Source organism: Mustela erminea, chromosome 6 (genome assembly GCF_009829155.1).
Source record: "Mustela erminea isolate mMusErm1 chromosome 6, mMusErm1.Pri, whole genome shotgun sequence".
NCBI lineage: Eukaryota > Metazoa > Chordata > Mammalia > Carnivora > Mustelidae > Mustela > Mustela erminea.
In genome coordinates this window covers 71,506,889-71,522,080 of record NC_045619.1, presented here as the reverse complement: position 1 = coordinate 71,522,080, position 15,192 = coordinate 71,506,889, and positions in this window count along the sequence as shown.

Sequence of the window (15,192 nt, the reverse complement as noted above, 5' to 3'; positions counted from 1 at the left end):
CGGACCCGCACGCGCGCGCACGAGGAGGTGCGTGCACACCGGGATCGTCCGCTTCGACTCCGCCCTGCGGGGAAAGACGCCGCTGCATCCAGATGTGCAGCCAGCTGGTGCCCAAGCTCGCAGACCTCCGGACGAGATAATGGCTTGGAGGCGCCTTCACCTCCTCCGCCCTTCCAGTTAAAGGGCCGTTTGTTCTTAGACCTCTTCCTCGCTCCACACACAAGCTAATCGCAACCCCGACCTTGGAAAAGCGCCACCAGCCTGTACCCGCGGAGCTGAGGGACCCACAGTTAGCCATTTCTGCTCGCCCCGCGGTCGAAGCAAAGCTCGGGTACCTCCTAGCGGTTGCCTCTTCCATGTGCTTAAGCATCTCATCAAGCAGAAAGTGTGCAGGGACAAAGAAACCCAGCAGCCTACTAACCGGGTTAGCTTAGTCATCACGAAACCAAGATCCAGAGCCATAGCTCCATCTGCTCAGCTGACCAGTCTGCAGCGTCCCAGCGCCATCTCTGCGGACTGCCAAGAGGCCTGGTATCTTTCTCCAGCATCTTTCTCCACTGACAGGTGAAACTTGAGAACTTGATGGAAAGTTATTTACCAAAAATGACTGGAAGGACCACCATAGTCTCAATGCTCCAACACTGTTAAGGCCTCTTAGGAGAATGACCCACTGCACTCCATGACTAGTCATGCCCCAGAAATCTCTCCTATTTAGGTAAATCCTTGGAGACAGGAACTGTGAAATTCCAAAGTTATATCTTAGCACAGTGGAGCCTAGTAAAGATGTTTGAAATGAAGATCACCTGAAGCCCTGCAAAGTAACCAACCCACCCTCTCCTGTTGTGGAAAGGCCAGGGATCTCTCCCATAGTTGCCAGAGCAGTGAATAAATCACCTGCCATCCTTTTCCTTACAATATAAATAGAACAAAAACCATTCCAATTTCTCTTTTCTTCCCCAAGTAAAAGAGATACTTGCAGAGCAAATAGCAAATAAATAAACCATCAACCGAAAATAAGACACTGCAGTTCTGAAGGGGCTATGTAAATGTATCCACATATAACATCATAAAAATGCATCAAAGTCGTATCTTATATTGAGAGACTTCTCAAATTCAATGTGCTGTTTTTTCTTCTTCTGAAAACTAAGGCTCTTGTACTTTTTTTGGCTCTTGCCTCACCCTACAATCCAACCTCATTCCCTGCTTTTCCTTAGGATGCACATCAAATCTAGACAGGCTTTGCCCTCACCTTTCCAAGTCACACAGGCATCATTTTGGCACTGTATTTTTGGGGTCCACCTTCATCTTGCATGGGATGTATTTTTTTTCTCCCTCCATACAAACCCAATGCATCATTAAAGGCCAACCTAAGTGTCTAGAAATTCCCCCTTCAATGTATTCCCAAACCACCTAAAATACAGAGATAGGAATTCAATAAATGTTTGTGGGTTTTCCTCCTATTCCCTTTGACTTCCTGCTCTGAATGTCTACAGTATTTGCTACTCTAACAAATAAGACACTCAGATGTGTTGTGTTGTTTTGTTGGCATTCTTCATATGTAACTTTGTCATAGCAACTGGGCAATAGGAGTATTTGGTCTTGTATATCAAATGGTAAGCCTGGGCTTTTGATCCAAACAAATTTTAGTAGGTAGCTTATGTATGATTTTCTATGTCTGCATCTGAGTACACAATAGGGTTTTTGCTCAGGAACTAAACAACTTTTAAAATTCTGTAAATGTTTGTTTATTGAACCAGTAAACCTGATATGCAAAGCTATTTTATGCCATAAGTAAACTTTATGGGGGACAATTTTGTGACATCAGCATTATAGAGAAGCCAGTATAAGGGACAAAACCACTATAGAATTGAAGCTGTGGAGAAAAGAGGAAAAAGAGAAACTCTCATTGAGAAATCAAGAGAGAACAAGATGTAGAAAGATGATCAGAGTAAATGGGACACAATTTACAAGGCAGCGTGATGCTAATGGGTGTGAAGACAAATATTAATAGTCACATAGAAATCTTTTATTAAAAGACTACGTAAAATGCGGCCCCTGCGTGGTCTCTTTGGTTAAGCATCTGCCTTTGGCTCAGGTCATGATCTCAGGGTCCTGGGATCGAGCCCCACATAGGGCTCCCTGCTTAGAGGGGACCTGCTTCTCCCTCTCCCTCTGCCCACTGCTCCCCCTACTTGTGTGTGCTCTCTCTCTCTGTCAAATAAATAAATGAAATCTTTAGAAAGAAAGAAAGAAAGAAAGAAAGAAAGAAAAGCATATAGAAAGCTCTGAGCCTTCAAGTGATGGTGTGTGTGTGTGTGTGTGTGTGTGTGTGTGTGTGTGTGTGTTGTATGCTGGCACAAAACGGGGGGGGGGGGGGTATGGACAGAAGTTAACAAGAATCAAGCTAATTTGCTATATAGTAATCTTGAAAGGCTTAGAAGTTAGAGGAACCTAGTACTCCTGAGGCAGATGTGATAGATGAAACCAAATAAGAGATTTGTTAGAAGGTCTTTAAAAGGAGCAGTGAAGCCTCTTGATCTTGTTCTCCAAATTAGCTTAAAACACAAGGTTACCTCTCTAGAGAAATTGAACAGCACCAGTAAGGAGACCTACAGATTCTGCTATGTGCAGCTCTCCAATCGGACAGCTATATCCCTGACCAACACCCTATGAGGAAGCCCACCACTTAGAGATAAGCTCTATTCACAGAACTTCTACCCTCTTTTCTGAGCTTCATTCTTAGACATGAGTAGACAGCCAGGATCTCCAGACATTTGAAGGGAATCTCCAACATGACCAGAGAGACAAAATAAATAAGAAACACACACAAGATAACCCAGAAGAGGGAAAGATTATGCAGAATACAGAAGGAATCTTCAATAAAAGCTGTAATTAATACTTTAACAGAAATAAGAGGCAATCCATGAAGAACAAAAGGAATACTCAGATAACCAAAAATAAAGTCCTTTAAAATTAAAAATATGGTAAACACACAAATACACAATTCATGGAAGAGTCGAAATACAAAATTGAAGAAGTATCCCAGAAAGCAGGCAAATAAGATAAAAGAGGGTTTTTTTAAGATAATAAATTATAGACTCAAACAGAAAAATAAAAATCCAATTAAAAGGAATCCAATAGGGGAAAAAGACAGAAAGGGGAAAATTGAATCAAAGTCATACTTTAAAAAAAAAAAATCCTAAAATTAAAGAGTCCACTAAGGATTCAATAAAATGAATTCAGAAGGCCACTAACAATAATATAGTGGTGAGATTTTAGAAAAAAAAATTGTGAAAGTTTTTTTTTTTAAACACACACACACCCCTAATGATGTTAGGCCTCATCAAAAGCAACATTGGAGGGGTGCCTGGGTGGCTCAGTGGGTTAAGCCTCTGCCTTCGGCTCAGGTCATGATCCCAGGGTCCTGGGATCAAGCCCCGCATCGGGCTCTCTGCTCAGCAGAGAGCCTGCTTCCTCTTCTTTCTCTGCCTGGCTCTCTGCCTACTTGTGATCTCTGTCTGTCAAATAAATAAATAAAAATCTTAAAAAAAAAAAAAAAACACAACAACATTGGAAACTAGAAGAAAATAGGGTTAGGCCATCAAAATTTTTAGCAAAAATTCTTCCCAAACCTGAATTCTATACCCAGCTCAAGTATGACTCAAATATGAAGGTAAAATACTTTTTGAAAAATATTTTTATTTATTTAAGTTCAATTAGCCAACATATAGCACATCATTAATTTTTGATAATAGTATTCAATGATTCATTAGTTGTATGTAACCCCTAGTGCTCATCACATCACCCACCCTCCTTAATCCCATCACCCAGTTACCCCATCTCTCCACCCTTCTCCCTCCAACAACCCTCAGTTTGTTTCCTATGATTAATAGGAGTCTCTCATAGTTTGTCATTCTCTCTGATTTCTTCCCATTCAGTTTTCCCTCCCCTCCCCTATGAACCTCTGTGCTATTTCTTATATTCCACATATGAGTGAAACCATATGATAATTGTAAAGACATTTTTTTAGTATATGTGCTGCTGAAGCGAGCATGTAAAGACATTTTTTTTAAATGCAAAGTCTGACTAACTTCACTCCCACCCACTGGGAAGATATTGGAGATGCTCCGGTAAAATTACAGGTTTACCAAAAAGAGGGAGCTAGGGATCCAGAAATCTAGGGCTCTCATGTGGGAGAGACAAAGGCAATCCTTAGAGAGATAGCTGTGCCTCTGATCAAAAGAGCAATTAATTACTTTCAGTTTCAACTCAGACATAACTTGGAAGTTGTAACTCCCATCCTTACAAGAAAGCTGAACAAGCTGAAAATCAACAGCTTTTCTTGTATTCATCAAAGAACTGAGGTCATAAAGCAAACTACCAGCTCCAGTCTGGAGAAACAGGCAAATCCATGTCAGAACTGAGGTCTGTTTGTCTAGAGCAAGAAATACTGGCGTCATACATTGGTGGGAATAGCTCAACAATAGTTTGGAGTTAGTAAAAGTGGAATTGCTAGAAGCTGAGGGTGAACTAGCACAGGGATGAGAAACTCTCGGGAGTCAGGTGGGCCTCCACACTACTATGAGTTTTACCTCCAGGAATCCCACCAGGTTTTCAGGGTGAAAACCTGAGAAAGATCCTCTTGGTGCTCTGTCAGGGATAGAGAAACCAGTAACCATTGTGAAATATGCCCAAAGGATTCTCCATAACAAAGTCCTACTTTCCAGGGAAAAAGACCTTATCATAACCTTATCCTACCTGAAGGAAGGCCACTTCTCTCACTTCAATCCCCAATAGCCTTCCTGTTTCACTTAAGCTGGAAAAAGAAAAAAACAAACTATGATATATTTGTGAGGTGCGTTGCCCAGGGACACAGCCCTACTGAAAGACTGAAATTTCATAAGAAAATAGAACACCTTCCCTCTCCCACACCTTACCACCACACTATGAGGGCTCCAACAGAACATCTGTAGATTACATCTAAATGAGTTAAAAGACACAGATTCTCTCTCTTACCTTCATAAGTACTTATGAAAGCCCAAATTCAATAAGACGACAAAACCAATGACATTACAGAAATCTGAAGCCTCCAGCACTTTTAGATACACCAAACATAAAACACAGATGAACTCCCAGCCAAATTAGCATAAAAATTCATATCAAAACCGACTTATTTCTTTTTCTATTGTTAAATACATCACATCTGGCTTTCAACCAATAAATGGGAAGGCATACTACAAGACAAGGGGGGAAAAAAGCCTGAAGAGACAAAGCAAGCATCAGAATCAGACACAGCATAGAACATATGATCTAGGTGTTAGAATTATCAGACAGGGAATTTAAAGTCACTGTGACTAGAATGTAAAGGCTTTAATGAAAAAACTGGACAATGTGTAAGAACAGACTGTTGATAAGCAGAGAGATGGGAGTTCTAATAAAAAATCAAATTTAAATTACTAAGAAAAAATTCACTATAATGTTAATGAACCACTTTGAAGAGTTCACTAGTGATGGGATATGTCCGCATGCTTGAATATATGTCAATAGAAATGTCCCAAATTAAGGTGTGGAACAATTTCAAAAGGTAATATACATGTAACTGGAATATCAGAAAGAAAAGAATGAGAGAAATGAAGAGAAAAAATATTTAAAGTAATAATAGCTGATGATATCATCCTCATTGGGAGGAAAACTACATTTCAATGATTAAATGATAAAAAATAAATTAAATAAATAAATAAAACAAGTAAATGAAAAACTACATTTCAATGGATAAGTGATATTGAATTATTCCCTACAGTCAGGAGTATGACACAGATGTCCACTTTCACCACTGTTGTCAACACAGCACTGGAAGTCCTAGCCTCAGCAATCAAACAAAAAGAAATAAAAGGCATCCAAATTGTCAAGGAAGCAGTAAACCTTTCACTCTTCTCAGATGATATATGATACTCAAAAAGAAAACCTGAAAAGATTCCACCAAAAAATTCCTAGAATTGATACAGGAATTCAGCAAAGTCGCAGGATACAAAATCAACGTCCAGAAACCTGTTGCCTTTCTATACACTAATAATGAAGCAGCTGAAAGAGAAATTGAGGAATGAAACCCATTTACAATTGCACCAAAAACTCTTGAGACACGTAGGAATAAACCTAACCAAAGAGGTGAAAGATTTGAACACTGGAAGCTATAGAACACATATGAAAGAAACTGAAGAAAATGGAAAAACATTTCATTCTTATGGATTGGAAGAACAGATATTGTATCCAGAATGTTTGAGTGTGTTGAGAATAGACACTTGTGTTAGGTTGGAATGCGGTACTAGTGAATGTATAGAAGAGTAAATCAATATAAAACTGAAGCAATAATAAACGCCAAATAAAACAAAACACTGTACAAGAAAAGAAACATTTTGGGGCACTTGAATGGCTCAGTTGGTTAAGCATCCAACTCCTAATTTCAGCTCAGGTTATGCGCTCTGTGGAGTCTGTTTAGGATGATCTCTCTCCGTCTCCCTCTGCCCCTCCCCCCACGCTTCTCTCTCTCTCTCTCTCTCTCTCAAATAAAGAAATAAAACCTTTTTTAAAAATGAACATTTTATACATTAAAATCCATATTCTTAATAAAATAATAATAGATGCTAGTTTAATTAAAAATGGATAAATTATATTGGGTAAAGGTGGGATAAGATGAGGGTATAAGATAGCAAAATCTTCATTTTCCTTAGAAAGAATAAAATACACAATGTTTTTTTAAAGATCAAGAAAAGGTAGGGGCACCTAGGTGGCTCAGTTGGTTAAACATCTGCCTTCAGTTCAGGTCATGATCCCAGGGTCCTGAGATTGAGCCCCGAATTGGGCTCCCTGCTCAGCGGGGAGCCTGCTTCCCCCTCTGTCTCTGCCTGCTGCTCTGCCTGCTTGTGTTCTCTCTGTCAAATAAATAAATAAAATCTTTAAATATCAAGAAAAGGCAACATGAGCACATTATTTGGAATTATGGTGTTGGGGTCAATTCCACGTTAAAACATGTTAACCCCCTAGGGCCTGCCTGGGCCTACTTAGCCATAGTGACTCCATGTTGCCTAGGTAGACATTTTGTTGTCTAGAAAAGTTACTGCTCTCAGTTCCAGGTAACTGTTACTAAAACACACACCTAAAACAAGGCCAGTTCCAGGTAACTATTACTAAAACACATACCTAAAACAAGGCCATTGGTAACCATTACTAAAACACACAGGTAAGAGACATCCAATCAGCCAAAGCCACAAATGGTCAACAAATGCAGATGTCTGCGATTGTGCCCTATAAAAACTAGCCTGTAAGACCAAGGGGCGTCGCTCTCTTCGGAGGCGGCCCTGGCTGGTCAGTCTGACTTCTAATGCTTGGCATAGAATAAAGCTTTACATAACTTTCCCTTTGTCTCAGCCTCATTTCCCTGGCCGGTCAGTCTAACTTCTAATGCTTGGTATAGAATAAGGCTTTGCGTAACTTTGTCTCAGTCTCGTTCCTTTGATAACGGACCCAACGATGGGGTAACTACCAAAAGAAAAAACAGAAAGAACTGAAAGTGACTCTCTCTGTGGAATGGGGAACAGAAGATGGAGCAGGAGAACGTTTTAGGTATCTGTTTATTTACTTACTGTTTTAAGCCACTACCTGACTTTTGGAAATATGTTTATTCAATCTTATCTGTTTATTTACTTACTGTTTTAAGCCACTACCTGACTTTTGGAAATATGTTTATTCAATCTTATCTGTTTATTTACTTACTGTTTTAAGCCAGTACCTGACTTTTGGAAATATGTTTATTCAATCTATAAAATGAAAAATAACTTTTAAAAAGAAAGAAAATTGGGGGAGCCAAAGTCTATTCAGAAAGATCATTAAGTGTGGGATGCTTGCAGTAGAGATTAAGGAAATAAAGTCGATTAAAGAAACATTTAGGGAATACAATTTACAGGAGTTGGAGATTAATTTGAAAAAGACAGGAGTCGGGCAACTGGGTGGCTCAGTGGGTTAAGGCCTCTGCCTTCGGCTCGGGTCCTGGTCTCAGGGTCTTGGGATCGAGGCCCGAGTCGGGTTCTCTGTTCAACAGGGAGCCTGCTTCCTCCATTCTCTCTCTCTCTGCCTGCCTTTCTGCCTACTTGTGACCTCTGTCTGCCAAATAAATAAAAAACAAAATCTTTTTAAAAAAGACAGCAAACACTAGAAGCAGAGCAATTTGGGTCTGCGGACCTGAGTTTTGTTTCAGATGTGTAGATTTAAGGTGCCTTTGAGGCATCCAGATAGAGTTATCATCTAGACAGGGACCTATCTATCTGTATCTAAAACGCACTGGAGAGATTTGGGCATGGTATTTATTTGTAAGTCACAAATGGTGACAAAGATGAAATAGCTTAGTGGAGAAAAACAGGAAGGAGAGAACAATGCATAGGAATGAGCTATGATTATCCGGCTACAGGGGGCAGATAGAAGAGAAGGAGTATGTAAAAGAGTTGGAAAAGGCTTGGCCTAAGAGGTAGAATGAAAATCTAAAGAGTATCACTGAAGGCAAAGGAATAAAGAATTGAATAAAGACATGGTCAATGGTGCGTAAGACTGTATCTCCCTTTGGCGCCCCTGGGTGGCGCAGTCGGTTAAGCATCCGACCCTTAGTTTTGGCTCCGGTAGATCTCAGGGTGGTGATCTCTAGGTTGAGATCTCAGGTGGTGAGACTGAGCAGAGACCCTGGGCGGGGGGCGGGGGGTTGCCTCTGAGCTCAATGAGGAGTCCGCCAAAGCCTCTCTCTCCCTCTGCCCCTCCCTGCACTCGTTCGTGCTCTCTCAAATAAATAAATCTTTTGAATAAATAAATAAATAAATAAAAGGAAAGAAGAAAAAAGAATGTATCTCCATTCAACTGGAATGTATTTTGGAGTTGGTTCAAGGAGAGCTGCTCATGGCCTGATGGTGTTGATATGAAATCATTTCAAAAACACAGTTTTAGGAACACCTGGGAGTCTCAGTTGGTTAAGCCTCTGACTCCTGATAGCAGCTCATGTCATGATCTCAGGGTTGTGAAATCGAGCCCTGCGTCAGAATAACACGCTGGGCAGGTGGAACCTGCTTGAGATTCTCTCTCTCCCTCTGCTCCACACCAAAATAAAATAAAAATATAATTTTGAAAAGAAATGGTCATATTGGTATACAGGAACAGTTTCCATAATTTCAAAACAAGGTATTTCAGATGCGTTAAATATAAGGTGGAGAAAGAATAGGAAAAGGGCTAACATTTACTAAGATACTAAATATGGCACTTAAACACATTTTCACTCATTTAACCCTCACAACAGTTCTCTGATTTACTACATACTACTATCCCCATTTTTCAAAGGTGCAACTGGAAGCATGTAGAAGCTAAACAATTTACATCATTTTGTCCTTATTCAAAGTCTGCCTAGAGACACCTTAACAAACTTTTTAAAAAATGGTTAGGTGTAAGCCTAAGCAACCAAACTGGAGAGACTTGAGGTATTATACTTCCCATATACATTCAGAGATTGCTTGGTAAAAGTGGGTTAACATTTTTACCCTGAAAAGAATAATTATTAAATTTATGCATGATAGGGGTGCCTAGGTCTCTCAGTCAGTTAAGAGTCTGCCTTCCACTCAGGTCATGAGTTCAGAGTCCTGGGTTGGAGCCCCACATCAGTCTCCCTGCTCATCAGGGAGCCTGCTTCTTGCTCTCCTTTTGCTGCTCCCCCTTCTTCTGCTCTCTGTCTTGTCAAATAAATAAATAAAATCTTTTAAAAATAAATAAAGTTATGCGTCAAAAATATTCATCTTTAAGAAAATCCTAGCTTCTAGGATTCATCATTGTCATGATGCATTAGGGAATTTATAACATCTAATTAGTACTAAAGTCTGCCAATTTTTTCTTTGTGTGTCTTCAGGATCCAATTTCCTATCCTGTTACCATGTCAATTCTGCTTGTGATTTTTTTTTTTTTTTTTTTTTTGGTCCCGTCATTCCCTTTTCCTGCAATCGTCTCACTCATCCATCCCATGTACCATGGAAATATTAATCAAAAAAACTTTTTTTTTAAAGATTTTATTTATTTGACAGACAGAGATCACAAGTAGGCAGAGGCAGGAGGAGAGAGGGAGGGAAGCAGGCTCCCCGCTGAGCAGAGAGCCCGACAAGGGGCTCTATCCCAAGACCCCGGCATCACAACTCCAGCCCAAGGCAGAGGCTTTAGCCCACTGAGCCACCCAGGTGCCCCAAAGAAACTTGTAATTGCATCAAAAAAGAACTCCCGGTTACATACATCTGTTGCCTAAGTCATTCTACTACTCTGTGTCCCCTAGCTTTCTTGTGCTTGCTTTCTTCATGTTAAGTCCCTTTGTTTTGATGTAGTTTTTGAATGTAGGTAAGGTTGAAAGCTGAAGGCCAAGAGGAATTCTTAAGACATCTTTGGTGTAAAAAGGTGGATTTATTAAAGCAAGGGAACAGGTCCCATGAGCAGAAAGCTGCACTGGGGTACTGAGGAGCAACTGATTATATACAATGGGGTTAGGGGAGGTAAAGAGGGAGGTGTGCAAAAGGATTTTCATATGTTAAAGAAGACCCTCCGGATACTGGAGGCCTTGTAATTATCAAGCTAACTTTGTTTTTCACTTTAGCAAAGTATTAAGATACCGAGGAATGTCCCACATAACCTGCCCAGGAGTGGGGGTGGAGGAGTTGCCAGGGAGGTTGTGGGGTGTCAGTTCAGCTTGTCCTCAGCTTGCCTTCTGCTCCAACAGTTTGAAATTCTGTCACTGCCTCTGCCTCTCCAGATCCTGCCCAACTTCAAAATCCCATCCTTTTCATAAATGTTTATTTTTCCTCCACAGCATTCCAGGCCAGTCATCTTTCCCCTCGTGATTTTATGCCCGTGTCCACAAACTTCATGTAGCACTGCACCAAGAGCTCTTGCAAGCTGGCTTGACTGTTCACCTTTTTTCTTATCTGCCTATTAGATTTACATGATTTGCCTTCTCAAGAGCGGGCACCAAGCAAATACAAAGAAAAAAAAAAAAAAAAAAGACCATCTTTGACAGCTGTGGAGAGCCATGCAGCAGGAGCAGGGAGTCACGTACTAAGCGAGGCCTGAAGAGTGGGAGGAGTGAGAGATTAACCCAAGGACTGTGAGTGCATTCGCGGGTGACGTTTGATAGATACCAGGAGTCAAGGGAAAGGCGCATGATCTGTAGAACAAAGAAAACCTATGGAGTCACGTACGTGCTCACGAGCACGATGCGTGCACATAGATAGTCCTTCTGATTGGTAGTTTTGTTAGTCGTGGTATACTCTGATTGGATATAGTTCGCACTTGGTGGAGATATACTTGGGGGTCTTAGACTGGGGGGGGTCCCCGGCAGAAGATTGTGAATAAAGAAGTTTGCCACTCACCTCGCCTACGGGTCGTTCTTGCGGGTCGAGAGCGACAGACAGCCACACCAATGTAGTGGGTATAAAAATGAAGCTATGAAACAAGACAGACAATCTTTATTCACACAGCCCTTGCAGTCTTCACCCCTTTCAGCTCCACAGATAAAGCTGTATTGGTGACTATGCCTATCCATGATTCCTACTAGTGTAGCATGAAACAGATTTTAACATTATACAGAGGGCCCATGGAACATGAAAAAAAAAATTATCAACACAAGTCTGTATTCCCAAACTCATAGCCTAAAGCAAAGAAATTCCCTGCTCTTCCATACCCAAATATCTTTGTTCTTGACAGTAAGAATATACAGAAGCAAGGTCACATTCAAACAAATTCTTTGAACAGGGTCATCTTCAAATAAACTCTTTGTGCACTTCGTAAACTAATCTATTTTATGGAACCTGGTGGAGACTAAATGCCCACTTTACCTGGCATAATATATTCATTTCTTTCCAAATGTCATCATGAACACCATATCAAATTCTACCCATAGTGACCACAAAGTCACCTCATCCTTCTAGGCCACAGGTTTCTCTCTTCTAAAATCAAACAATTATGCTTGAGAATGTTGAAGTTCTTTCCAGTTACAGAATTCTACAGTTATACACATACCACCTAGACTTGTAATAAGAGTATTAGAATAGTAAGGACAAGAAACAAAGAAAAAATTTCTTTAGGTGTGTAATGGTTCATTTTATTTGTCAGCTTGACTGCATCACAGGGTGCCCAGATTAAACGTGATTTGTGGGTGTGTCTGTGATGGTGTTTCAGGATGAGACTAGCATTTCAATCAGTGGACTCAGTAAATAACCCTCCCCCATGTGGGTAGGTATCAGCAATCCACCTGGAGCCTGAACAGAACAAAAAGCAGAGGAAGAAGAAATTTGCCCCTTTTCTTCCTTTATGCCTGCTTAAGCTGAAACATTGGTCTTCTCCTGCCCTTGGACTGGAATTTACACCATCACCTCCCTTCATTCTCAAGACTTGCGGCTTGGACTGGAATTATACCACTGACTTTCCCAACTCCCCAGCCTGCAGTTGGAAGACTTCTCAGCTTCCATAATGATTTGAGCCAATTCCTTATAATGTGTGTGTGTGTGTGTGTGTGTGTGTGTGTGTGTGTGTGTATACATTATTGGTTCTGTTTTGCAGGAAAACTCTAATATAAGTTGTAAAATACCAATGAGATTGGGGATGGTAAGGTCAAAGATGCCAGAATAGGGATTTAAATGTAACTCCAATTATATCTACTAAGACAAACGCCCTACCACATACTGTTAGAAATGTCTGGGTACAAATGGAGCAACAAAAATGTAGCCTAGCAGTTCTAGGTAAGTATATGGCATTTGAAAAATCTCTCTTACGCAGGATAATATATTTGGAAAATATAAAAACTGGGTAAGGTTCCTAATGACTCTTCCAAATCTACTGAAAGAAATAGAGGAAATCCTACAATATGAGTAGGATAGAGAAAACCTATTTCAGTGTTTCTCAAATTTTGATGTACTTGTGATTCATGGAGGGGGCAAGTGTCTCTTTTTTTTTTTTTTTTAATTTTTTATTTTTTATAAACATATGTTTTTATCCCCAGGGGTACAGGTCTGTGAATCACCAGGTTTACACACTTCACAGCACTCACCAAAGCACATACCCTCCCCAGTGTCCATAATCCCACCCCCTTCTCCCAAACCCCTCCCCCCAGCAACCCTCAGTTTGTTTTGTGAGATTAAGAGTCACTTATGGTTTGTCAAGTGTCTCTTAAAATGCAGATTCTGATTCAGAAGATTTGGGGGCACCTGGGTGGCTCAGTCGTTAATTGCAGAAGATTTAGGCTATTCTGTATGGTAAGCAATGATCTTTAATTTGTCAAAACCCAGCCAATTATGGGGAATATAAATACCTTTTGAAATTGGTGGCACTGTGGGTTTGATGGAACCAAAATAAAGATCACACTTCCTAGCGACATCTTGCCAGTTCAGGCTGGCCATAGTTTTCCCACTAATGGACTCTTCCAGACTGAGCTTCCATTACTCCTGGCCACTGCCCTTTTAAGTATATCAGATGCTACTGCAAGCGATGTGTCAAGGTTCATGCCTTCCCACAGAGATGTTAGCAAGCCTGATCCTCCATCAATTTAGTAATAAATAAGCCCATTCTCATATTGCTTCATCATCTTTTCAGATCAACTGTCAAGACTGCAGTGGTCCCACTACTTAAGCTCATCTGAATTAACAGGTCGTCCCTATCATGATGATAAGCCTCCACAAGAGCTATCTCCACTTGTCTTCACATGCCAAGTCCACCTCCCAAAACCCACAAGTCCCTCTTAGTACATCTTGGCCAATATTATTTAAGGCACAACAAATGTCACCACTGTGTGCAATTTTTCTTCTTGAAGTTCCAGGAATGAACTATCAGTGATATATGATAATCTTATCAAGCCAATATTCACCTTTTGGGGCATCACCCTGATTCTATCAAAACAAACTTGTATAGCACTCTATTTGTGTTCACACATGGTATTGTCAAAAAGAGCAAAGGAGACCCTGACACACAAGGAAGGCAGTGATGCCTCAAATAATCTCCTATTATGCCCAACTGCCTTAACATGCTATCAACTCAACTCACCAAGGCACCGATTAAGCTACAGATGGCAAATCTGCAACGTATGCACCCATTCAATGATAGGTCTTCTCTAGAAACTGCAAAAGAACAGGTACAATAAACACAACCGACGTAACATTACCCATAATGGCAATTGCAAACTGCTCTTATTCAAATTAGTCATCATGAGAAGCATTCCTCATGTTTTATTTGCAGTGCTCCAGTGTTTATTTAACAAATAAAATCATTTAGTGTCTTTTAATTATCTCCTTCAAATACACGTTATCTAAAACCTGTGTAGGTCACAAAATAGGTTGATCCTGCTGTCACCCATGCAGACTCCACCGAACTACTCCAAATTTGGTATAAATTAATGTTCTCTAGAGTATAAAATTAATATTCCAGAAACACTGTTTATCCTTTCCCAGTGACCCAATCTGGGTTTTTTTTTTTCCACTTACTATTTTTATTCCCAATGTATAGATGAGTAAATTGAGACACACAGGGTTTAAACAATTTGCTCTATGTCGCTGTACTAGTTGAGATGTTTTCAGCAGACAAAAATACATCGTTATACATTCCTAACAAAAGAAATTCTCTAAATTTCCCAAGTACATTCTTTGGGTGAATCTCGGGTTATGCCTGAGTTCTCGCATCCAAGAGACCAGCAAGGAGACAAGCACCAATGCAATCACACAGCGGTTTATTTGACAAGCTTAAGCTTAGGCCCAAGTATACTCGACACAGCTGAGTAGGGACTTGGACCCCGACCTTAGTTAAGGCAGGGGTATTTATGGGTTCCTGTTACTAAAGCAGGGTGGGGATTCCTGGAACCAAAGCAGGGTGGGGGTCTCTGGAACCAAAGCAGGGTGGGGCTTACTAAGGCAGGGTGGGGCAAAGTTCAGCCCTTGGGCACAGGGGTCTGAGATGGCTGCCGGAGCTAAGATGGCTGTACTTATGCTAAGGCTAAACCTGAGATGGGATGGCATTGATTTTTTTCGGTCTCCATGCTTGTAGTATGGCCTTTAATCTAGTTCTCTTTTTCAGGAGAAAACAAATCTGGGGGGCCGTGCCTAGCATTGCCTATGATTCAACACCACTTCTGGATTCTCTGGTTCT